Source organism: Cetorhinus maximus, chromosome 16, assembly GCF_964194155.1.
Source record: "Cetorhinus maximus chromosome 16, sCetMax3.hap1.1, whole genome shotgun sequence".
NCBI lineage: Eukaryota > Metazoa > Chordata > Chondrichthyes > Lamniformes > Cetorhinidae > Cetorhinus > Cetorhinus maximus.
In genome coordinates this window covers 99,853,451-99,876,880 of record NC_135894.1, presented here as the reverse complement: position 1 = coordinate 99,876,880, position 23,430 = coordinate 99,853,451, and the positions used below count along the sequence as shown (strand labels likewise).

Sequence of the window (23,430 nt, the reverse complement as noted above, 5' to 3'; positions counted from 1 at the left end):
ACAACCTCAGCATGTCCAAAAGGATTTCACATTCTGTGAAGTACTTTTCTCAAGTATGGTCACTGTTGGGATGCCTGGAATTCACATGAGCCCCTGACCGTCTGACTCAGGAGTGAGAGTGTTACCCACTGAGTCATAGTTAACACCACGGTATTTCTTTTTTTCATTCATGGGATGTGGGAGTCGCTGGCTGGGCCAGCATTTATTGCCCATCCCTAATTGCCCTTGAGAAGGTGATGGCGACCTGCCTTCTTGAACCGCTGCAGTCCCTGTGGTGTAGGTACACCTACAGTGCTGTTAGGGAGGGAGGTCCAGGATTTTGACCCAGCGACAGTGAAGGAACGGCGATATATTTCCAAGTCAGGGTGGTGAGTGGCTTGGAGGGGAACTTCCAGGAGGTGGCGTTCCCATGTTTCTGCTGCCCTTGTCCTTCTAGATGGTCGTGGTTGTGGGTTTGGATACACTGCAGCAGAATGGCAAGGTAACTTTATTCACTTCCCTCTCCTATGGCCTCCGCCATTGAAAAGGACGACACCACCATCGCCATCAAGTTTCCCTCCCAGTCACAGAGTACCCATGACATGAAACTTCAAAATGTAGTAAACGGTGAGGAGGATGGTAGCTGACCTCAAGAGATGGCAAGGCACATTGAGAAGGCTGTTAAAAAGGCATAAAGCAAGGGTGTTATGCTAGACCTGTATCAAGCACCAGTTAGGCCTCAGCAAGAGTTTGAGTCCAAATCTGGCCATTGGACTTCAGGAAGGATGTTAAGATGTTGGGGAGAGTGTAGAGAAGATCTACGAGAATGGTTCTAGAGGTGAGAGGTTTCAGTTCTACAGGCAGACTGGAGAAGAGAACAGAGAAGTCCAAGGGGAAATTTGATAAAGGTGTTCAAAATCATGAAGGGTTTTGAGAGCGGAATTGTTTCTAGTGGCAGGAGGGTTGAGAATCAGAGAAAGCAGATTTAAGATGATCGGCAAAAGACTCAGATGTGACAAGAAGAAGTGAGTTGTTATGATCTGGAATGCATGGCTCAAAAGGATGGGAGAAGATGATCCAATAGTAAATTTCCAAAGGGAATTGGAAATATATTTGAATGGGGAAATTTTTCAGGCTATTGTGGAGAGAGCAGAGAGGTAGAACTAATTGGATAGTTCTTTCAAAGGGCCAGCACAAGCATGATGGGCCAAGTAGACTCTTTCTATGCTGCATCATTCTCTGATAGTGCCATTCCTTCATCGTTTCTGGGTCACGAATCCTGGAAGTCCCAAACTAACAGCACCGTGGACGCATCACCATGTTACAGACTGCAAGGGCCCACCACCACCTTCCAGGACTGCTGCAGATGGATAATAAATGCCAGTCTTGCCAGTGAAGCCTGCACCCTGTGAATAAATAAAAATAAAATTGGGAAACTTAGCACCTGCAGACTCCATTGTTCCGACAGGTTGCCATCATGGGCTAGCACAGTCAATTCCCAATACTTGCTCCTGAAGTGCACCAGGAGCAGAAATACCCATCCACAGGAGACTCTAGTCAATGACTGCAGTGGAAATGTTAGGAATCTTGTAGTGTTTATTTTTAAGTTCATTCTTGGGGTGTCAACATTGTTGACCCGACCAGCATTTATTGCCCATCCCTAATTGCCCTTGAGAAGATGGTGATGAGCCGCCTTCTTGAACCGCTGCAGTCCATGTGGTGGAGGTACACCCACAGCGCTGTTAGGGAGGGAGTTCCAGGATTTTGACCCAGCGGCAGTGAAGGAACGGGAATATAGTTCCAAGTCAGGATGTTGAGTGGCTTGGAGGGAAACTTCCAGTTGGTGGTGTTCCCATGTGTCTGCTGCCCCTGTCCTTCTAGATGGAGGAGGTCGTGGGTTTGGAAAGTTTTGCTTAAGGAGCCTTGGTGAGTTGCTGCAGTGTTTGCTGTCGATAGTGCAGCACTGTGCATCAATGGTGGAGGGAGTGAAGATGGTGGGTGGGTGCTTTGTCCTGGATGGTACAAATGTAGGCACTTCAACAAGAGACTTGCTGACTGAAGACAAATTAGATTTTTGTTGTTGTTGGGAAATGACATAAACACCACCATCAAGAAACACTGACAACCTGATAGTCCCAAAATCAATGTTTGCTCATTTTGGTTCAACAATCCAGTACTACATGCTTTAGTTACTAATGATCATCTTGTCATATCAAATCATGGGTTATTGTAACACAAGGACTTTATATTCCTTTTTCCACATGCTGATCTATATCTTCTGTGAGTGGAGAGTCTGGTACTCATTCTATCCTGAAGTCACAGCTAACGAAGGGGTCAACTCCTGAACCACGACCTTTGACTTTCGCTCCTTAGTACTGAGCAATCCTGGTACACGTCAAATATCTTTATGGTGTCAATGACGAATGGAGATCCATTTGAGAACTCTGCACTCCTCTAACGCTAGGATTTTCTTGTACCCCTAGCTTACTTTGCGTCAACACTGGCAGCTGTGCCTTCAGCTGGCGAGGTCACACGCTTTGGAATTCCCTCCCTACACCTCAATGTACCCTACCTACCCTCTCTCTCCTCTTTTAAGACACTCCTTAAAACCTGCCTTTTTGACGACCTTGTGCTAATATCTCCTAACACGGGTTAGTGTCAAATTTTGTCTGACAATCGCTCCTACAAAACACTTAGGGACGTTTTTACTAAATTAACTGTGCCATACCACCATAGGTCAGGTAGTGAGAGGTGTCGCCGCCTTTTACAGTCCCGGTGTCAGTCAGTCGAGAGAGGCTTTGAGGATGGCACGTTATGAAGCACAAGTGGGTGGACATCGGGTGTGCATGGATCATGCTCAGGAGCAGATGGCCTGGCTGATCTTATTTATCCTCCCTTTGCCCAAGGGGTGCAGGATCCAATAGCAGTTAAGCTCAGCTAATGGACTTTGTGCCTGGAATGGGAGCTGGGGGCCTTCTGGTCAAGGCTGCCCTAGCTCGGCACCACCGAACGATCCAGCGGGGGATCATTTTACCAAGGGGATGGGTCGTGAAAGGTTCCCCTTGCAGTTTGCGTGCCTGCCTTCCCCCAGGAGCAGCCCCTGTTCTGCACTGTTCATTCCTAACCCAGTCCTCGGCTCTCTACAGCTCGAGAGTCATTGAGTTTTCTAATCAGGGCCTTGTGGGAGGATGCCCTTTGACTCTTGGAATTAAATATTTAACATTTTTGTCAGCCGATATTTTGAGAAGTGTTCATTCATTTGAAAAGCATGTCAAAATTCATTGCAAAGCAATCCTTAATAGCAGTGAAAGATATCAGCACTGACCTACTCTCTGTTCCAACGCCACCCCCCCACTCCTTAGCTTCCCCTTGGGGAGGGGTCCCTTGACATCATTACCATCTTGACAACCTCAAGGGTCTTTCGTGGTGAAATGAAGTAAAATTAGGATCCTAATAGAGGGGCCACTCAAGCTTAAATGCAGCAGTAATCTAGTTCCGAGACCTATATTATCCCAGCAACAATCGCACTCTGCTGCTCATGAAAGACCTATAACTGATTTAAAAAATTCATGGAATCAAAGGAGTATTTACAGGAGAATAAAACTCATTTGATATTTATGGGGGGGGGAAAAATTGCTTGATTTGAATCTCTGGCTGTGACAGAGGCTCAGAATGCTTCCCCAGACCTGACACCTCCTGCTCCCTCAGGAGGACTGTGTCAGTGCGAGGGGAGTGAGTGCACAGTCTCCACATCCCATTGTCATGTTAATGGCCTGTATTTTTACTCTGGCTAGGTGTGACAATCAGGCAATTGGACCATCAGAGACTTTTTCCAGTTTAATAAATCACTAAATTAACTGCAAAGATTGCACAGTTCAGCCAGGGGAGTGCACGCAGAGGTTCCAGCCTGATCACAGGAGGATGAAGAGTCATAGATAGCATCTGCGTGCATCTGCGCACATAGAGATGTTTACGTATGTGCGCGAGTATATGTGTATGCATTTATAGCATTTGTGTACATGTTCCTGTGAGTGGTTGTGGATGTGTTTTTGGGCGTGTGCAAATGCGGGAAGGGGTATTGCATGATAGGTTTGAGCTCAGTTATACAGCCATCTATCAACAAATAAACTGCCAAAGCACTAGTTTCACACAGAAGGAATAACTAATTGGGCTAGTGTCACTGGAACCCACACTCCACTGAGAGTCTGCATCTTCTGGAACTGTCCCCCAGTGAGAGTCGGCACCTTCAGGAACTGTCCCCCAGTGAGAGTCAGCACCTTCAGGAACTGTCCCCCAGTGAGAGTCAGCACCTTCAGGAACTGTCCCCCAGTGAGAGTCAGCACCTTCAGGAACTGTCCCCCCCCAGTGAGAGTCAGCACCTTCAGGAACTGTCCCCCAGTGAGAGTCAGCACCTTCAGGAACTGTCTCCCAGTGAGAGTCAGCACCTTCAGGAACTGTCCCCCAGTGAGAGTCAGCACCTTCAGGAACTGTCCCCCCCAGTGAGAGTTAGCACCTTCAGGAACTGTCCCCCAGTGAGAGTCAGCACCTTCAGGAACTGCCCCCCAGTGAGAGTCAGCACCTTCAGGAACTGTCTCCCAGTGAGAGTCAGCACCTTCAGGAACTGTCCCCCAGTGAGAGTCGGCACCTTCAGGAACTGTCCCCCAGTGAGAGTCAGCACCTTCAGGAACTGTCCCCCAGTGAGAGTCAGCACCTTCAGGAACTGTCCCCCAGTGAGAGTCAGCACCTTCAGGAACTGTCCCCCAGTGAGAGTCAGCACCTTCAGGAACTGTCCCCCAGTGAGAGTCAGCACCTTCAGGAACTGTCCCCCAGTGAGAGTCAGCACCTTCAGGAACTGTCTCCCAGTGAGAGTCAGCACCTTCAGGAACTGTCCCCCAGTGAGAGTCAGCACCTTCAGGAACTGTCCCCCCCAGTGAGAGTTAGCACCTTCAGGAACTGTCCCCCAGTGAGAGTCAGCACCTTCAGGAACTGCCCCCCAGTGAGAGTCAGCACCTTCAGGAACTGTCTCCCAGTGAGAGTCAGCACCTTCAGGAACTGTCCCCCAGTGAGAGTCGGCACCTTCAGGAACTGTCCCCCAGTGAGAGTCAGCACCTTCAGGAACTGTCCCCCAGTGAGAGTCAGCACCTTCAGGAACTGTCCCCCAGTGAGAGTCAGCACCTTCAGGAACTGTCTCCCAGTGAGAGTCAGCACCTTCAGGAACTGCCCCGCAGTATAATATATTTATCGGCCTTTAGGAGAGAGAGGGCAGTGGGGGGAAATTAGCAAAAACGTACTCATCTATTCGACCCATTGATGCGTTGGACTCTGCGCATTCATTGACCATCAACAATTACCTCAGATTTGTGCACAGAGTGATCATGTCGAAGGGACAAGCAATTGTGTCAGAGATGCTCAGGATAACAGCCACAACTTGGTGAAATTTCATCATGCATATCGACAGAGACATATGAGTTGGTGTTAAAAGGTTAAAGGCGACTTATCGCATGTCTCTGCATTCACAGGTCAAGTAGAGGCCAAACCAAGACATACGCTATGACCAGTGTAAATCTCAGACTGAACTGTTCATAAACAGCAGCACTACCCACTCTCAAAACGTCAAATCCAACTACTCCCGAACACTGCTTATATATCTGACTGCTTGTGTTTGCATGTCTGTCTGTGAGTGTATGACTGTGTGTATGTGTGTGTGTGTATGTATGTGTGTGTGTGTGTGTGTGTGTGCGTGTGTGTGTGTGTGCATGTGTGTGTCCGTGTGCATGTGTGTGTGCGTGTGTATGTGTATGTATGTGTGTGTGTGCGTGCATGCGTGTGCATGTGCGCGTGTGTGTGTGTTCGTGTGCATGTGCGCGTGTGTGTGTGTGCTTCTGCGTGCGTGTGCGTGTGCACAGGTGCATGTGCGTGTGTGTGTGTGTGTGTGTGCGTGTGCGTGTCCGTGTGGACTGCATTGTTTAGCCCAACCTTGTGTTTTTGGTGGGACCTCATGTAAAATGTGACAGGTGGGTAGCCCCCCGACTTCCCACCAACCCCCAACATGGTCCTCATATTAGGGGCTGTGGTCAGGCCAATTAATGGCCATTTAAGGATCTCAACCTGCCTCCAGACAATACACTGGGCAGTGGAAGGTGGGAGTGGATGAGAAGGTCGTTTTTTTTCACCAGAGTTGGTGAAAGGGTGGGAGGAAAGGGGGAGTACATCCTTTGTGGGGTGCATCGGAGACAACCCACCAGCTCACCAAGATCGAAACCCCCTCCTGCGCCTCGTCACCTGGCCTCCCAAAACCCGGTCCGTGACCACCTTCAGCCCCTTCCTAGGGTGCCCGATCCTTCCCCACCCAAAAAGCCCAGGACTTAACTGGGTCTGATCACCATCGAGCTTCCTGGTGTGACGGCTTCCAGACCTGGTAGCCCAGACCCCACTACTGAGTTCTGGAGCTGCTGGGACTGCAAGAGCTGCCAACCAATCAGATTGATTGATATTGCTGTGGGACGGGGGGTGGGGAGTGGGGGGAGAGGGGGGCAGGGGAGGGGGAGAGGGGGGCAGGGGGGTGGAGAGGGGGCAGGGTGGTGGAGAGGGGGCGCGGGGGGCGGGGTCCTTGCTTAAGGTCAGAGGGTTTGTGATCAAGTTTCCTAACAGGCTGATGAGCAATACACCCCACCCTGTAAAATTCCGCCCTGTGTGACTAACTGTCTGTGTCTTTCTATATGTCTGCCTGTCTCACTGTGCCCCTGTGTCTGTCTGTGTACAAGCATGCGAGTTTGTGTGTGAGTGTGCGTGTTTACCTCTGACTCGTGTCTGTGACATGGGGCCTGTCTGTCTGTGAGTGTATGTAGATCACCCTCTCTCCAATCACACTATGGATTTCAGTGAGGTGCCCAGCAGCATTGAGGAGAGACTGAAGGCTGCAGAGCGAGCGCAGGTATCGCTACCATCGAACAGTGAAGAGAATCAGGACTTGCTCTGCGGAATTTCTGAAGCTTGGCTGGACAATTCCAAACAGACTTTACTGACGCTATCCTAGCAGCCCTGCAAGTTCTCAAATGCGATGAAAACGCCCAGGATTTGAAGTGTTACAATCTGGCATGAGCTCGGAATCAATGCTGCTCTTTATTTTCAACACAAGCCTAAACTGGGTCAGAAATATCAACAGGAGGGAGGGAACGCTTAAAAATGGTGCTCACAGCTTCTCTGATGCTCAAACAAAAACTCTTTGTCTCAGCAGGAAAGAAGCCAATCGCTGCCAGAAATTCAAGGATTGCATGAATCAGCTGGCAAAGAAGGGGCGGTGTGGATACCTGGGAGGGGTGGGGGGGCGGTGTGGATGCCTGGGGTGGGGTGGGGGGGCGGTGTGGATGCCTAGGGGGGGGTGGGGGTGAGGAAAACATTTTCTTTTATTCCAGTTTTCTCCTGTCACCGCTTTGAGGTGTTTTGCTCACCCTGGGCTGTGGATTCGTGAACGCCAGGCACCATTTTAAAAATTTATTCACTCACAGGACGTGGACATCGCTGGCAAGACCAGGTATTTGCCGCCCATCCCTAATTGCCCTCGAGAGGGTAGTGGCGAGCTGCCTTCTCGAACTGCTGCAGTCCAGGTACTGCAATAGCGAAGGAACGACGATATATTTCCGAGGCAGGATGGTGTGCGGCTTGGAGGGGAACTTCCGGGTGGTGGCGATCCCATGTACCTGCTGCCCTTGTCCTTCTAGATGGTAGAGGAGTCGTGGCTTTGGAAGGCGCTGTCGAAGGAGCCTTGGTGAGTTGCTGCAGTGCATCTCGTAGATCATCCGATCTCATCCAATCAGAGTGATGGAGAGTGGGGAAGGTGGGCAATTTGAGGTTGACTATGTTGGGTAACAAATGGAGGATATGGGGGTGGGGTGGTTAGAGGTGTCAAGCCCTCCTTCAAAGGCATCTTCCAAACCCGTGCCATCTACCACCTAGAAGGACAAGGGCAGCAGATAGATGGGAACACCACCACCTGGAAGTTCCCCTCCAAATCACTCACCATCCTGACTTTGGAAATATATCGCCGTTCCTTCACTGTCGCTGGGTCAAAAATCCTGGAACTCCCTCCCTAACAGCACTATGGGTGTACCTACACCACATGGACTGCAGCGGTTCAAGAAGGCAGCTCACCACCACCTTCTCAAGGGGCAGTTAACGATGGGTAATAAATACTTTCTTTGTCAACAACACCCATAGTCCATGGAAGAATAAAAAGCAAGCGATGGGCTGAAATCTCCGGGGATATGCCTGATCAGTGTTAATAACCCGTACCTGGGCAAACAAACAGCCCAGGCCATTTTAACCGCTTTCTGGCCTCACCATAAATGGAAGGGTTAGAAAGAAAAATCATTTGGAAAATAACACATGATGAAGAAAGTGGTTTGGGAAGTCCAGGGGACATAAAAAGCTGCATAAATCCAATTTCTTTCTTGGCTACCCTTCATTGTGAATTGTTGTTATTTTCTTTTTGTTCCTTTCAGGCACTAAGTTCCCTTCTTCTGGGATTGGGGAGGTGGAGGGCTGGTCTGCAAAGAGCAGGACAGCAGTGAAATGGGACCGACTGGAATGATTCAGGAAACAGTCCCTTTGAGGGCTCACCTACAGGGGACACGATTCTAGAAAACGGACCAGCTCAACACTGAAAAAACAGAGCCCAAAACCCAAGGAGCATCATACCGCCCTGGGTTGGTGTCTTTCGGGTCCTGGGGGGCTCAGCATTCATGTCTTCACAGTTCAGTAGAATCGCGTCGCTCATGATCAATTGATATCGAGGAACGTGTGGCGGTCACACGTCCAAACATTTTTATACCTCATCGCGCTTTCACACCAACCCTGGCCATGGCCATTAGCAGTTCCCCCACACAGGTCCACAGGGAAATATAGCTTAATATTACATTTGTGCAGTAGAGTCTACATTTTTTATTTATTGAAAAGCAGCCTGGCGTGAAAGAGTGAAGGCCCAGCCTCAGAATTACCTGACCCAGCACTGATACACTCAGAATCACCCGGGGAATCGCACATAATAACAAAACTGAACAAGACACAGAATGATACAGGGAAGGGCTGCATCCACTGTACTGCATCGCACTGAGTTTACTTGCTGCTCCTTACGCTGAGAGAGCAAAAATATATATATACGTGCACCCGCACAGTGGAAATAGTTACAAGATGGCTTTCTTACAGGTCCAAAGGGCAGTGGGTTCCAAATACCCCGGTCTGTGTTGTGCCGACAGATTTATTAGCCTCAAACTATGAGGCACCGAGGGCTAAGAGAACAAATTGAGCAAAAGTTCCATGTCCGATAATCCTCCAGAAACTCTGCTGCCAGAGAGAGAAATGTGAGCTTGGGGAGTGGGGTGTGGAGGGAGGACAATGTGACAGTGTGAGTTCAAGGGGGACAGTGTGAGTTCGAGGGGGACAGTGTGAGTTCGAGGGGGACAGTGTGAGATCGAGGGGGACAGCGTGAGTTCGAGGGGGACAGTGTGAGTTCAAGGGGGACAGTGTGAGTTCGAGGGGGACAGTGTGAGTTCGAGGGGGACAGTGTGAGATCGAGGGGGACAGTGTGAGTTCGAGGGGGACGGTGTGAGATCGAGGGGGACGGTGTGAGATCGAGGGGGACAGCGTGAGTTCGAGGGGGACAGTGTGAGTTCGAGGGGGACAGTGTGAGATCGAGGGGGACGGTGTGAGTTCGAGGGGGACGGTGTGAGTTCGAGGGGGACAGTGTGAGATCGAGGGGGACAGTGTGAGTTCGAGGGGGACAGTGTGAGTTCGAGGGGGACAGTGTGAGTTCGAGGGGGACAGTGTGAGTTTGAGGGGGACAGTGTGAGATCGAGGGGGACAGCGTGAGTTCGAGGGGGACGGTGTGAGATCGAGGGGGACAGTGTGAGTTCGAGGAGGACAGCGTGAGTTCGAGGGGGACAGTGTGAGTTCGAGGGGGACGGTGTGAGATCGAGGGGGACGGTGTGAGATCGAGGGGGACAGTGTGAGATCGAGGGGACATCGGGGGCAGCACAGTTGCAAATTGCTGTTTGTGGGATCTATACATGTGTAAATTGGCTTCAGTATTTCCTACAGTGACTGCACTTGAAAAGTGCTTCATTTGTTGTGAAGGGCTTTGGGAAGCCCAGTGTTGTAAAAAGGCACTATATAAATGCACGTCTTTCCCTATGTTCTTTTTCTAAGTTTCTACATGGCTTGTTCCATCTGGCATCACTCTGAACACTGAGAATGAAAATACTGTTTTAATAATCCTGTGGAAAGTTGTATATTTTCTTTGGATGTTGGGGACCACTTGCAGCTTTCGAAGCTGAGATCATTGGATTTTTGCTGGGTGAAAGGATATTGAGCAACATGCACCAAAGGCAGAGTGATGGTGTGTTCAGATATACCTTCACCATGTTCTAATCGAATGGCAGGACAGGTGCTGGATGGCCTCCTCCTGTTCCTAATGCCCCTACATTCCTTTAAATCGATAAAACCAGAGCGAAAACACATTAAAGAATTAATAAACCTTCAACCCCGGAATCATTCCATTCCTTGTGTTGTGGATAATGACTGTAATACACTGACAACCAGTCATAGCTCATGAACAGTCCGGGACCAGGATAAACACTATTTATTATAAAGGCACTATTTATTATGAAATGTAAGAGATCACAGAGAGTGATTTCCAGTGTGTAATCTAATCTGAGGAGCTCAAAGCACTCAGATTTCACTCTCACAGTTTATAAAGATCTAAAGCTGCCCTTTGATTGGATTACAGTCTGCAACGTAATCAGAGTGGTCTCATTCTCCATCTCTCTCCACGCGTTATGAACGTCTCATGGGGACAGTCAAAGTGGGGACATGGCGCTGTAATGGTTGGGGAATTCTTACCTCTCCTTTCGTCCTGTAAAAAACAGACTGGGAGCACCGCTCTCCGAATTGTACAAAGGATTGGTTTGGAGGCACCGGAGAAAGTGCAGCAAAGATTAACAAGGATAAATCCAGAACTGAGAGTTTATGACCATTGGGATAGGTTGAATAAACTGGGACTCTTTTCTCTAAAAAAAAAAGAGTGATCTGTCTGAGATCTGAAAGATGATGAAAGGGTTCAGTAAGATGTTTCAATTTGTGGGGGATACCAAACCCAGGGATTTTAAATATAAGATAGTCGCTAATATTCCAATTGGGAATTCAGGGGAAGCATCTTTACCCAGAGAGGGATGAGAATGTGCAACTCACTAACACAAGGAGCAGCTGAGACAAATAATATTGATGCATCTAAAGGAAACCCGATAAACACATGAAGGGGCATTTCAAGACTGGGGTCATTAGATTTTAGCTAGGGGAGGGATATTGTAGGAATATGGACCAGAGGCAGGTAGATGAAGGAGGGGGTGGTGTAGGTGGAGGAAAAGAATAGAAGGATATGGGGATCGGGTGCGATGAAGCAGGGCGAGAGGAGATTCATGTGGAACATAAACACCAGCAAAGTCCGGTTGTGCTGAATGGACTTATTCTGTGCTGTGCTTTCTATATATTTCAGCCGCTTAACCACAAAATAACCCAAGGTACAGTCACTACAGATTTCCTGGTGTTAGTAGAGGCTCTCGTGTCGTAATATTCCAATATTTGGTGTAACCACGTCCAGGCCTCGACTGCACTCACCACTAAACAACAACAACTTTTATTTTTGCTATATTAACACCCGCAGGCTTTACAGGAGTGATTATAAAGCAAACTTTAACATCGAGCTATATAGAGAGACATTGGGGAAGGTGTTTTTTTAATTTTATTCTTTCATGGGATGTGGGCATCACTGGCCAGGCCAGCATTTGTTGCCCGTCCCTAATTGCCCTTGAACTGAGTGGCTTGCCACCATTTCAGAGTCAAGCACGTTGCTGTGGGTCTGGAGTCACGTGGAGGCTAGACTGGGTCAAGATGACAGATTTCCTTCCCTAAAGGACATTAGTGAACCAGATGGGTTTTACGACAAGTGATAATGGTTTCATGGTCACCATTACTGAGACTAGATGTACAATTAAATTTAAAGTTCACCAGCTGCCATTAGAACCCTTGAGCCCAGATCTCTGAATTACTAGTCCAGTGATGACACCACTACGCCACTGTCTTTCCATAATTAAAAGCTTAGTCAAAAGGTAGGTTTTAAGGAGCGTCTTAAAGGAGGCGAGGGTGGTAGAGAGGGGGAGAGTTTAGAAACATAGAAACATAGAAAATAGGAGCAGGAGTAGGCCATTCGGCCCTTCGAGCCTGCTCCACCATTCAATATGATCATGGCTGATCCATACTCCCGCTCTCTCCCCATACCCCTTGATGCCTTTAGTGTCTATAAATCTATCTATTTCCTTCTTAAATATATTCAGTGACTTGGCCTCCACAGCTTCTGTGGTAGAGAATTCCACAGGTTTACCACCCTCTGACGAAGGAGTTTCTCCTCATTTTATGGAGGGAATTCCAGACCTTGAGGCCCAATGAGCTAAAAGCGATGGGTGGCAGTGATCAAAATCAGGGATGATCATGAGGCCAGAATCGGAGGAACGCAGCCACCTTGGAGGGTTGTGAGGCTGGTGGAGGTTACAGAGGTCGGGAGGGACAAGGCCATGGAGAGATTTGAAAACAAGGATGGGGGCTTTAAAGGAACATCTTATATTCATATAGCGCCTTCAACGTGGTAAAACATCCCAGGCCGTTCCAAAGGATTGTCAGCAGACAACTGACACCGAGTCAATGAAGGGAAATTATCGGGTCGGGCGGGCAAATGCTTGGTCGGTTATAAGGGAATTTTGCAACTTCTATCTCTTCTGCTATTCGGTCCAGTCCCCTGGAATACTGGGCCAAGAACATGATCGCACCCGGCCGTTATCAGTCCATCCTGCAAACCGTGCGGGAGTCTTTAACATCTGCCACCGGGCAGACTTACAGTTACAGTATAACTCAGATGGCTTTTGAAGAGAGTCGCAGAATAGAAACAGGGGGAAACGAGTTTCTGAATGATGGATGTTCTGCAGCTTCCCCAACCCCTTCTCGCAGCCGGGGTAGGTAACAACTTGCGACCGAGATCGCGCAATCCCAAACCAGCAAAGCAGTCACGGCTCCGCGCCAAAAAATCGCCTCATTCAAGAGGCGCGTTCCCATGAAATCTCCGGGATAACTTTCAGCAGCTTATCTGCTCCTCAGGATTACGCCCCAGGACTGTTACCATGGTAATTTGTAATCAGTATAAACTGCGCTTTGATGCGCGTTTATTCGGCAGCTATTTTTTTCCAACTGTCCCCCCCTTCCCTGTCCCTGAATGGGAAGAGATGGCAATGGGAGAGCACTGAGGCAGATCTGCACGCTTCATTTATCACAAGGCCCCAGATTGCAGTGCAGCCGTGCACCTTTTAAAATGATGATGGGATTATATAGCACAGCTGGAGACCGTTTGGCCCATTGTGCTGTGTTGGCTCTTTGAAACGGCTATCCAATTGGGTGCTGCTCCTTCCCTCAGAACTTTACAATCTCTATGATTTGCTGTCCTCTGAATGTACAGGTCAAAATTCAGCATTTTAAAGTTTCCCTATCTGATTCCCTCCTTTCAACCCCTGGCTTCTCCTGGGGCTCAGTTCAACGGGCATTTAGGCCAGGCATTGTCCATCTGACCCAAGCATACTTTTGGGCGTGAGTGGAGTTGTGTTGTGGGTGTCAGCTAGCTATCCAATCAAGGTGGGCACTCGCAGACAAGCTCAGTCCATTCCTCGCCTGACGTCATTGGCAGTCAATGGATTAGAATTGTCCCCGACGAGACAAGGTGTCTGGCTATCCTACCTGAAAACAGCCACATTACACTGCTTTCTGTGGGAGCTTCCTGTGTGAAAACTGCCTTCCCAATTCTTACATTGCAACAGTGGCTACATTATAAAATGTACTTCGTGGAATGTAAGGCGCTTTGGGATGACGCAAGGGCATGAAAGATACTACATAAATGTTAGTTCTTCTAGTGATCAAATTCAGTACAGGCGCGGTGGGCTGAATGGCCACCTTCAATGTTGTTTGATTCATGGACCCAATTAGCATTGCCAACATGGCGAACAGGCATTGCCAACATGGCGAACAGGCATTGCCAACATGGCGAACAGGCATTGCCAACATGGCGAACAGGCATTACCAACATGACGAACAGGCATTACCAACATGGCGAACAGGCATTGCCAACATGGAGAACAGGCATTGCCAACATGGCGAACAGGCATTGCCAACATGGCGAACAGGCATTGCCAACATGGCGTACAGGCATTGCCAACATGGTGAACAGGCATTACCAACATGGCGAACAGGCATTGCCAACATGGCGAACAGGCATTGCCAACATGGCGAACAGGCATTGCCAACATGGTGAACAGGCATTGCAACATGGCGAACAGGCATTGCCAACATAGTGAACAGGCATTACCAACATGGTGAACAGGCATTGCAACATGGCGAACAGGCATTGCCAGCATGGTGAACAGGCATTACCAACATGGTGAACAGGCATTGCCAACATGGCGAACAGGCATTGCCAACATGGTGAACAGGCACTGCCAACATGGTGAACAGGCACTGCCAACATGGTGAACAGGCATTGCCAACATGCTGAACAGGCATTACCAACATGGTGAACAGGCATTGCCAACATGGCGAACAGGCATTGCCAACATGGCGAACAGGCATTGCCAACATGGTGAACAGGCACTGCCAACATGGTGAACAGGCATTGCCAACATGGTGAACAGGCATTGCCAACATGGCGAACAGGCATTGCCAACATGGCGAACAGGCATTGCCAACATGGTGAACAGGCACTGCCAACATGGTGAACAAGCACTGCCAACATGGCGAACAGGCATTGCCAACATGGTGAACAGGCATTGCCAACATGGTGAACAGGCACTGCCAACATGGTGAACAGGCACTGCCAACATGGCGAACAGGCATTGCCAACATGGTGAACAGGCATTACCAACATGGTGAACAGGCACTGCCAACATGGTGAACAGGCATTGCCACATGGTGAACAAGCACTGCCAACATGGTGAACAAGCACTGCCAACATGGTGAACAGGCATTGCCAATATGGCGAACAGGCATTGCCAACACTGCACTGGCTATTACTCGCGAAAACTTAATAAAGACAGTAATTTTGCAACTTCTTTCCTTTCTTTTAATCGGTCTAACCCTCTGGAATACTGGGCCAAGAACATGATCGCACCCGGCCGTCATAAGTCTGCCCTGGGAGCGTTTGAGCAGGTGGTGCGCGTTAGAATGGACCCGAGGAAGGATGATCGAAATAAGCCAAGGTACAAATGTACAGTTGGAAACAGGGGTGACATGCTGCAGGAGCGTGCCACCAACAGCCACCCACCCACCCACCCACCCACCCACTCACTCACTCACTCACTCACTCACTCACTCACTCACTCACTCACTCACTCACTCACTCACTCACTCACTCACTCACTCACTCACTCACTCACTCACTCACTCACTCACCCACCCACCCCAGGGTCTTCAGATGGCATATGGAGCTTAAATGTTCATAAATTCTCACAGCATATTGCTTATTCAACGGAATTAATCTGCATCTCAGTCACAGAAACAGGGATTTACCAGAATTGTGTATTACGGAACTCGACAGTGCCTAACCAAGAGCTGTTAAGTCTGCATATAATTGTTTCGCTCAACACATACTCACTTATCTTCTCTCTGCTGAGTCATATGATGCATGGGTTAGTTTTACAGGCTTTGGATTCACCTTCCTGGACACACCCCGCTCCCCCTCAAAGTCATCCACGCATCAGAGCAATTCGAATTCAGTCTCAACTAAATATCTTAAAAGCTGGTATGTAGAAGGCATGAAGCAGTCAGACTGCTGTAAAACCTCCTTCCGGGGATAAAGCCTGTCACCCTGTCAGAACCTATATGTGACTCCAGTCACATATTGCTGATCTGTCTCTAAACTCCATGTACTTGCTTTGGTTCCATAGCTCATAACACCCTCCACCGGACAAAAATCTCTCTAATTTCAGTCACGAAATTTTCAATTAACCCCCAGTCTCAAAAATTTTTTTGGGAGACAGAGTTCCAGGTCCCTTTGTGAGGAGGTGCTTCCTGACATCATCCCCCTGAATAGTCAAACTTTAATTTTAAGGTTATGCCCCCCTTGTTCTGGACACCTCCCCCCCCCACACTCACCTGAGAAAAGAGTTTCCCTCTATCTCACCCTATTAATTCTTTAAGTCATTCTTAAACACCTCAATCTGATCACCCCTTAATCAAGGGACTGCAAGTTTAGGCAATCATGATTTAACCCGTTCAGCCCTATGTCATAATGGTGAAGCAGCACTGCATACCCTCCAAGGCCAAGAGATCCAGCCAGAGGGAGAACAGCCACCTGTCTGCTGAGTTAAGGAGCAGTAAGGGGTTAGCAGCTTGACATTGTCAGTCGTAGCTTCAGTGGCTCACTCTCACCTTTGTGTCAGGAGTTTGTACACACACAGGGCCCACTCCGAGATTTGAACTTAAAAATCCAGAGTACTGAGGGAGTGCTGCGCTGTTGGAGTGCCGTCTTTTGGGTGAGACAATGAACTGAGACCCTGACTGCCCTCTCAGTTCGATATAAATGAACCCAGCGGCACTATTTCGAAGAGGGGCAGGGGAGTTCTCCTTGATCAATTTTGTTTAACTCTTAATCAGCATCGCAAAAAGAAATTACCTGATCGTTACCACACTGCTGCTTTTGGGAGCTTCCTGTGCGCAAATTGGCTGCCACGTTCCCTACATTTCAACAGTGAGGACACTCAAAAGTTTTTCGTTGGCTGGTGAAGCACTTTTTGAGACATCCAGTGGTGGTGAAAGGTGCTACAGAAATCCAAGTCTTTTATTCATCTTCAGGACAGGAAAGGAAGTCATTAACAAAATGTGTGACAGTGCTGGGGTGAAATGTTCCAGGTTGGCTACTGCCTCCCCTCACTACCGACTCATTTCCCAATCATCTCAGTCACTTCCAAGGTCCCATCCTATTTTCTTGTGCTGATGTTGGCTGAGATTCAGGTCCATCAATTGTCATCTCTTCCCCCTTTAAACACAGTTAGCCAAAACAGCTCCGAGCACCGAGCCTTAGAACAGTTTAATAAACAGTTTGAAAAAGACAGATGGCAGTTATTACAGTCCTCAGCTCAAGACTTTAAAAGCACTGCAACTCAAAACAATTTCACCATTTAAATCCATCATTTCTTGCCGGTCGAGTCTGGGTGTCATTCAGGGTTAGAGAATCTTAGCCGAGATGTACATGCGCAATCTTCTGCTATCGCACGCCAGCCATCACACACCAGAGGTCGCACTCCAAATGGTAAACACCACGTGTCAGGTACCAGAAGTCACGAATCAGGCAACACATGCCAGATGTCACACTCCAGACGCCACACAGCAGACAACACGCACTTGAGGTAACATATCAGGCGCGGCGTTGCACATGCTAAACACCTCAAGTCACATCCAGATGTCGCACTCTTGACATCGTGGGCTGGACCGGGTTGCAGACGCAAAGCAGTATTGACAAATAACTGAATAAGAGGCAGTCAGGGACCAGGGATCTGGAAATTCACAAGCAGTTCCCAATCTGTAAAGGTCGCTTACCATACAGCAATTAAACTCCGACTGACCCTCGGCAAGGTTTACTTAGCAATAAGCAAACTTCGCCATCTTAAAGAAACATGCATTCACACTTTGATGGATGCAGGTGGACGGCAGTGGTTCAAGGAGGTGGCTCACCACCACTTTCCCGAGGGCAGTTAGGGACGGGCACCAAATGCTGGTTGAGCCATGATGGATTAAAAAAAACTTTCAGGAAAGAATGATGCATTGCACATACTAACCCAGTCTACATGAAGAAGTACAACCTCTGGCCTCCTGGCACCAATGACCAAATGGTGCATCCAATTTTAATTTCCAAACCTGAGAGATTAATCAGTGTTGAAACAGATTCGCAAGATAAAGAAAGCCATTCAGCCCATTCATGAATACTATGCAGACTGCTGCCCCATCACGGGATCTTGCTTTTTCTTAAATGGGTCCCACTTTCCTGGCCTCACAGCGCCCACTTCTTGAAAAGTCCCTCTCCCCAGTTCTTGATTTCTGCTCTCAGTAAAGGGCCACCTTCTGCCATCTGTCCTGGTCAATATTTACCCCTCAGCCAACGTCAGTTTGCTTGGCAGTGATCACGTTACTGTCTGCGGGACTTGACTGTGTGCAACTTGGCCTGTCACATTTCCCTCTCCATTACAACAATGGCTGTACCTCAAAAAGGATTTCATTCATTGTGAACTATTTTGGCGTGTCCCGAGGACATTAAAGGTGCTATATAAATGCAAGTTCTATCTTCCCTTAAATTTTCCCTTCACAAACTTGACATTGTGTTCAAGAGTATCGGAGGTATTGCTCCAGTCATACAGTAAAATCTTTATTATCCAGCATGAGTGGGGAGTGGGTGGTGCCGGTTAATCAAAAATGCCGATTAAAGGAGAGTTTCATTTACCAGTGGAATACAGTGCTATATTTGCAGCATGAACTGATATGCAAGTGCTTAGGGAGTAAAGAACAGTATTCGTTTCATTTATAATCTTCAAAAGCACAGTAAGACATAAATTAAAGTATAAAATAATCCAGTATACAGGTACGGGTTCTGGACAACTTAGGAATTGCTTCAGGTTGGTAAAGTGATGATTTGTATTAGGGGAACATCAGAAATTCCGGCTAGAGGAGAATTCCAGTTGTTAGGGTGCTGGATGACACATAGTTTGCTGTATTTCCATTGCCCTCTCTAGGGCAGGTCCTTATGGAGACTAAGATAGGATCATTGCACATCAATTCCACCTACCTGCCCCATCCTCATATCCCTCAATTCCATTAGTATCCAGAAATCCATCGGCCTCTGTTTTGAACGCACTCATCAACTGAGCACCTACAGCTCTCTGGCGTACAGGGTTTTGATTGAGTGAAGAGATCCCTGCTTATCTCTGTCCTAAATGGCCGACCACTTAGCCTGAGACTGTGACCCCCAAGTTCTTGATTCTCGAACAGTGGAGGCATTTTCACAGCATCTACCCAGTCAAGCCCCCCCAGAATTTTACATGATTGAACAAGATCACCGCTCATTTTTCTAAACACAAAGGAATATAGACCCAGGTACACAAGGCAACGTCCAACAAATCATTGGGATTCCCTTAAGATCGGCAGATTGCTGGTTTGAAAATTATTAACCGAGTGATTTCTTACCACTCGTGAGTGTGTACGAGAGTGTGATGGAGAGCGATGGAGAGCGAGAGAGAGGGAGAGAGAGACGAAGAACAACAGAGAGATTGTGGCTAGGTAGTTATAAATGCTGCTCACGTGGGGTTATGTGTTGGGAATGCCCTCTTTTTGAAAATTAAGACATTAATGGAGTTTGAATGCTGAGTGTTCGCGTTATTAGCCAGCAATATCCCCTAATGAAAAAAATTAAATTAGCAGCCAATTTGCACTGATGTGTCATGAGAAAGGAAAATACTCATCGTGTCAGCTTTCATTACATGAAACACTGGAACCCGCTGCAATCCAGGAAATAAATTCTCGGCACAAAATGGCTAAGATGTGAATTCCCTGAGTAAGTAGTCACGTGCCGCCCCTGAGCGTTTCCTGTGACATCGCTAATTACCAACATAAGCAGGACACGTCCTGTTCCTTACAACTGGGCTGCTCACCATCACTGACCCACCGTCTGCTTTTCCTCATGCCGCAGGTCGTGTGTTGCACGTTCTAGGTTCAGGAGCCCTGGCTAAAGTCGCTGGCTGGTGGCTGCTCAAGGTGTTCACCTCATTAAAAGCTGTACAGCTTCCGAAACAGAATACAGGAACCAGTCCACTCCCCTCCCCAAGCTAAATTCATCACATGGCATGGCAAGGGTTATTATAATAAGGAGTGGGAACACTGGCTGATGTCATTCCTGCTCAGGAGCATTGAACCCAATGATAGCCTTACGGTGCAAACAAATTTGGCCCAACACAACATGAGGCAGGTCCAGATTTTTCCCAGGCCAGAGGGTTCAGAAGTACACAGACTCTGACTCACTAGACAATCAGGAGAACCAAGGAAAACAACTGACCTACACATGCAATCTATTCACAGCACAGCGCACAACACATTAGAACACTATCCTCTATGAGACTCTCAAAGGCTTTGGGAGCATAGCAACAAGGCTAGATCAGCAACAAATTGTTAATACATTGCCAATTGAAAGAGATCATTGGGTGGCCGTTCTTTTATGAGGACCAACTCTTGGAACAATGTACAGGGTGCTTGACCCTGCATGTAACCTCGTGCTTTACCTGTCCTGGGAGTGTTTGATGGGGACAGTGTGGAGGGAGCTTTACTCTGTATCTAACCCCGTGCTGTACCTGCTCTAGGAGTGTTTGATGGGGACAGTGTGGAGGGAGCTTTACTGTGTATCTACCCCCATGCTGTACCTGCCCTGGGAGTGTTTGATGGGGACAGTGTAGAGGGAGCTTTACTCTGTATCTAACTCCGTGCTGTACCTGCCCTGGTAGTGTTTGATGGGGACAGTGTAGAGGGAGCTTTACTCTGTATCTAACCCCGTGCTGTACCTGCCCTGGGAGTGTTTGATGGGGACAGTGTAGAGGAAGCTTTACTGTGTATCTAACCTGTGCTGTACCTGTCCTGTTGGGACAGTGCAGAACAACACAAGAGCAGAGTAAAGTGTGCCATGTGTTTAGAGAAAAGCAGAGTTGTAGAGTCTTGTGAGTGACAGTGCGTTTGAGGACCCCAAAACCCAACAATGAAAAGCTCACTGAAATCCAGTATTTGGAGTTTAGCAACATGGGTCTTGCAAGTTACAACCTTTTCAGTATCAATACGGTAAGCATTTATCCATACATAGCTCAAACTCAATTACATCTCACTCTATTTGACAACTGCAGTTGATAACTAGCAAGGATTCTTCACTGGCGAGAGATAGCTATTATTAATTTATGTTATAGTTTTCCGCCAAAGAGCTGACTGCATTAAGCAGCGATGCATGCGTGCGAGTGCAGCCATTCTGAACCCTTTCCAGTCCAGCCTGTGTAGTGAGGGGACAGGGGTGCTGGGGAGGATGTACAGACAGAGTCTGGAATGGTGGGAGTTGAGGAGGGGGGGGAGACCCATTTCCCTCTCTTCCTTATTCTGCCCCCTTGCCCCCACTGCCCATTGCAAAGGCACATGGCCTCCCCCTTTCCCTATTTCTATAACTCCTCCAGATCTAAAATCTCCTGGGATAACTGCGTTCCTCCAATTCTGGCTTCTTGAAGATCCCTGATTTCCTTCTCTCCTGCCCCCTCCTCCACCCACCCCCGCCCCATCGATGGCTGTGCCTTCAGCTGCAAAGTCCCTGAGCTCTGCAATTCCCTTCCTAAACCATCAGGGCTATGTTAGGACAACTTAAGAATAACTTTTGTGGATTTCCTGCTCAATGATACATCCTGGAGTGTGCTGATTAAGCACTAGGCTCCTCCCTCGGTGTATGAGGCAGCTGCAGCCACCATGGGGGTTGTGGACATATCCCACTGGACACACCTTCATGCCCATTGATCTGGCTAATTGCAACATCCAGTAATGAATTAGGAACCCCTCAAGTGGAAACTTGCCTTAAGCACATGGACCTTGCCTAAATCATGTCCTTGATCTCCTGTCCCCTTACAAAACCCTCTCATTCTGCACAGATTTCCTTTGCAGAAACTGAGCTGGGCTAGCCATGTAAATAATGTGGCTACAAGAGCAGGTCAGAGGCTGGAAATCCTGCGACGAGTAACTCACCTCCTGACTCCCCAAAGCCTGTCCACCATCTACAAGGCACAAGTCAGGAGTGTGATGGAATACTCCCCACTTGTCTCAATGAGTGCAGCTCCAGCAATACTCAAGAAGCTTGATACCGCCCAGGACAAAGCAGCTCCCTTGATTGGCATCACATCCTCCACCTTAAACATTCACTCCCTCCACCACTGATGCACAGTAGCAGCAGTGTGTACCATCTACAAGATGCACTGCAGCAACTCGCCAAACCTCCTTAGACAGCACCTTCCAAACCTGTAACTGCTACCATCTAGAAGGACAAGGGCAGCAGATGCATGGAAACACCTCCACCTGTAAGTTCCCCTCCAAGCCACTCACCATCCTGATTTCCATTCCTTCACTGTCGCTGGGACAAAATCCTGGATCTCCCTCCCTAACAGCACTGTGGGTGTACCTACACCACACGGACTGCAGCGGTTCAAGAAGGCAGCTCACCACCACCTCCTCAAGGGCAATTAGGGATGGGCAACAAATTCTGGCCCGGCCAGCGACAGCAATATCTCAAGAATGTAGTGAAAAAAAAAAAACTGCTGTTGAACAATCAGAGACCTTCCACCCTCTGGATGAGATGTTAAGTTCATTGGTGGTCGATATTCCTTCCCTCAATAACCATTAAAAGGGACTCCAGATTAACCAGCCTCTTTGCTTCTGAATCACAGTTCAGCGTGTGAGGACTAGCTGCTGCAATCCTCAACATAACACCAGCCACTGCCTGTCAAAGCTACTCATTAAACACAAAATGGATTGTACATAAGGCTCGATGAGGTACAAGACCTTCATAGCATTTTCAAATCGAGCAAGCCTGCACAGCATCATGAGGACAGAAGGAAACTAGTCAGCCCTTCGAGTCCTTCTGCCATTCACTGAGCTCTATTTTAACTCCATCTACTCACCTTGCTTCTCTGACCTCTCATGCTCTTTGCCTCACAGAGATCTGTCAATCTGTTTTGAAATTTCCAATTGACTCTCTCCAGCCTCAACCATTTTTTGGGGGAGAGAGTTCCAAAATTCCGATACCCTTTGTGTGAAGGAGTGCTTCCCGACATCACCCCCTGAACGCCTGGTTCTAATTTTAAGGTTACGGCCCCTTTGTTCTGGACCTTCCCGTGAAGTTTTCCAGCATCTTAGTCCCTTCCGGCCATCCGAAGAGTCGGCTGGGGTGGGATACATCCCAGCCCACTCCCAGTGTCTTGCAGCCGTTTCACGGCCGAATGAGCGTTGACTGGCTGCAGGCAGGGACCTCCGTCCCCCGACTCGCGAGGAAATCCCGCCTCAGAGAGCTGCCGGCCAATCCGATTGGTTGGCAGCTCTCCAATCCCTGCAGCGACAGGAGCTGCGGTGGACCAGAAGAGAAACTTCAGGAAGGTGCTTGATCCTAAGTCCCATGACCGGAGGGCAAGGTGAGCTTAACCTGTCCGAGGGTGAGGTGGGTATGGAAGACCTGGGGGGGGAGGGGTGGTCACAAAGGGGGCAATTGGGATGCAAGGGGAGAGGCCGGGTGCAGGGAGGGAGGTCCAGTGGCATCCG

The 23,430-nt window shown here is 48.4% G+C and overlaps 1 protein-coding gene and 1 long non-coding RNA gene across 2 annotated transcripts in view; both read right to left on the bottom strand.

The window, feature by feature from the left end:
- robo2 (roundabout, axon guidance receptor, homolog 2 (Drosophila)) overlaps positions 1–23,430 on the bottom strand; it is a 1,135,129-nt gene that overhangs the window by 335,332 nt on the left and 776,367 nt on the right. The window lies entirely within an intron of this gene.
- LOC144691852 (uncharacterized) overlaps positions 1–23,430 on the bottom strand; it is a 115,572-nt gene that overhangs the window by 290 nt on the left and 91,852 nt on the right. The window lies entirely within an intron of this gene.